Source organism: Salvia hispanica, chromosome 5 (assembly GCF_029641045.1).
Source record: "Salvia hispanica isolate PSC_SH4W2 chromosome 5, Shi_PSC_v1, whole genome shotgun sequence".
In the NCBI taxonomy this organism is placed as follows: Eukaryota; Viridiplantae; Streptophyta; class Magnoliopsida; order Lamiales; family Lamiaceae; genus Salvia; species Salvia hispanica.
In genome coordinates this window covers 24,498,256-24,500,977 of record NC_142696.1, presented here as the reverse complement: position 1 = coordinate 24,500,977, position 2,722 = coordinate 24,498,256, and the positions used below count along the sequence as shown (strand labels likewise).

At 35.3% G+C, this 2,722-nt stretch overlaps 1 pseudogene across 1 annotated transcript; it reads right to left on the bottom strand.

The window, feature by feature from the left end:
* Window positions 1-225: 225 nt before the first annotated feature.
* On the bottom strand, window positions 226-2,363 carry LOC125190873 (protein LATERAL ORGAN BOUNDARIES pseudogene; annotated as a pseudogene). The gene is made up of 2 exons (XR_016130436.1): window positions 2,139-2,363; window positions 226-1,114 (listed from the first exon to the last, which is right to left on the bottom strand). The product of XR_016130436.1 is annotated as a protein LATERAL ORGAN BOUNDARIES pseudogene (transcript).
* Window positions 2,364-2,722: the final 359 nt, after the last annotated feature.

Below are 2,722 nucleotides of genomic sequence, written 5' to 3'. Positions count from 1 at the left end.
TCATGACATGGCCCCTCCTCATATGAACTTCCTTACTAGAAAAATTGGGAATTCATTGTAACAAAATATATTAAAGCAAATCAGACTCTATATTACAATTTGATTTTTCAAGTGAGCCAAATCTTATACTCAACTTAAATATACACCAAAAATTGAACAATAAATGAGAATGTATATATAAGACAGAAAATATTTCAAAATAATGCTAGAGCATATCTAGATAACCTCAAGATGAGTTATCTAACCTAATCAAAATATGTGTTTTTGTCATATTTTTTCTTATCTATAGACCACTTAAAATGAAAGTTTACCATCATCAAATCAAAGTACAATTCTCAAATCCACATACAATAATCAAACACCCTTCAAACAAACACCCTTTTACATGAAAAAAATATAATCTTTACTATATATATGTGCATATGATAGATATTACACACATATATAGTAGTACCTCTTAGTAACTTTCACACAACAATTACTCAAACCTTTTTTATTTATCCAACACCACCATAAACCCTAGCAATAGATGATCATGATGATGATGTTGATGATGATCATATCATCAATTACTCCCATCCATCCCTCCACCATGAGAATTATAAATATCATTCCATGGCACATCATACGAAATTTGCACACCACCCGTTTGATAAAATCTCCCGCCACCTCCGCCTCCGCCAAAACCGGCATTCCTCACCCCGGCCGCCTCCTGAGGCGGCCGGGGCTGGGCCGCCTGCAGCGACGACACGTCGCTGCAGGCGAACCTGATGAGGTCTGCATTGGCGGCATCGAGCTCCTTCTGGAGGCGGTCGACCTGCCTCTGGAGGAAGGTGATGGCGCCAATGCAGCCGTAGACGGGGTCGCGGACGCGGGCCTCGGCCTCGTAGGCGAGCGAGTTGACCGCGTCGTCGCGCTGGTGCGGGAGGAGCTCGTTCAGCAGCTTCGCCACGTTGCTCGCGCCGAAGATCTTGTGCACGTTGGCGAACTTCTGCGGCTCCTCCGGGGGGAAGTACGGCGAGAAGACGCATCCCGGGATGCACTTCCGCCGCAGGAATTTGCAGGCGGCGCAGGGAGGGTTGTAAGAGCTTGAGGAAGCCATGGATCAAAAATTCTGCAAAGATTTCATATGTTATCAAGTAATTATTCAAAAGTCTTTGATTTTTCTAACATTCTTGAAAGTATTCATCTCTTATTCCATCATTATAGTATTTTATTTTCTCATTATTTAACAAACTAGACAAGAAAATAAATTATGTTTCATTTCAAACTGGACGGAAAAAATATTGCATTAAAGACTAAATCACTGTGGACTCGAGTATGAGACCTTTTAGTCTCGAAAACTAACAGGCACAATACATTTTTTACATTGTATTTTGTACATTATATTTTAATTTTTTTTTGTATTTTATTTCATTGGAAAAGTTCAATTTTAGCCTCCCTCAAAACTAATGTTCTACCATGTCTCGTCTCGGGCATTAACCGCTTTAGCGCATGTTATAACAGGCAAACACACACTTTTATTCTATTAATATCAATCAATTGATCATATGGTTAATACCTGTGATCGATCAATGACTTTGCAATTCACCTTTTTTTATTAAAAAATACGTGCATCAGTTGATTTTCTTGACTTTGGCAATTGTACCAAAAGTATGTCCTATAGTTGGTGGTTGCCTGTCTGAAATTTACTTTTCTGCTGAAATAAAAAAAAAATGTGGATTTTAAATTGCAGAGCTCAAGGTAATTTGAGACTTTGAAAAGACTATAAATAACTTAATATTTTTTGAACTTATATAACTCATAAATTGAGCAGATTTTCCAGTAGAAACATATATACATAATTTTGTAACTTAAAATCTCACCCTCAAAAATTAATATGTATAAGTTTTCAGATCTAGATACTAATAAAGGTCATAATCTACAATAATCTATGTTAAACAGAATATAAAGACAAAGAAACAATATATATAAGTTTATTAATAAGCTTCCCCAAAAACCCTAAATCAAGAATATTGACTATCTCAGATCAATTAAAAATCACTGATCCAGAAATAAATAAGACAAAGAAACAAAAGATGGAAATCAGAGAAACATTAAAGGAAATTAAAAAACAACAAATTCTTGAACTTAATTACCTGTGATGAGGGCTTACTGTTTTTTTTTATGCAGAAGAAGAAAAAAACCTATTTACCCTTGATGGCCCAAGAATCTAGCTTTTCCTTCTTCAATAGCCAAAAACTGAGATGATCAATGTGGTGAAAACCCTAATTTGGATAAAATTTATAGGAATTTGAATGTGATAATGGGAAGCAATAAGGCTGAGAGAGAGAGGAGCAAAGAGCATATAGTGCCAAAGGACAAAGATAATAAATGAGAGGTACACTAAAGAGAAAAGATGGTTGTGACACTGTGTCTAATAATTTTTATCATACTTGTGGAGGGGATGCAACCCCCATTTTTTTCTTACTGTTACATGCCATATTTCTGTTTTTCCTCCTCATGCAAATAAAAAAATATATTAAATAAAATTCTTCTAGTTACCTTTTTTCTAAAAATATTATTTTCCCACACTTTTATATTCTCAGATTGCCAACTCATTCTCTTTGTATTCTTGCCTTATCATTGAGTTTTGTAGATAGTGTGACCTAGCTACTTGTATAAAGTGGGCACTAGGGATAATAGAAGATGAAATACTATTTTACAATTATTAATCTATATT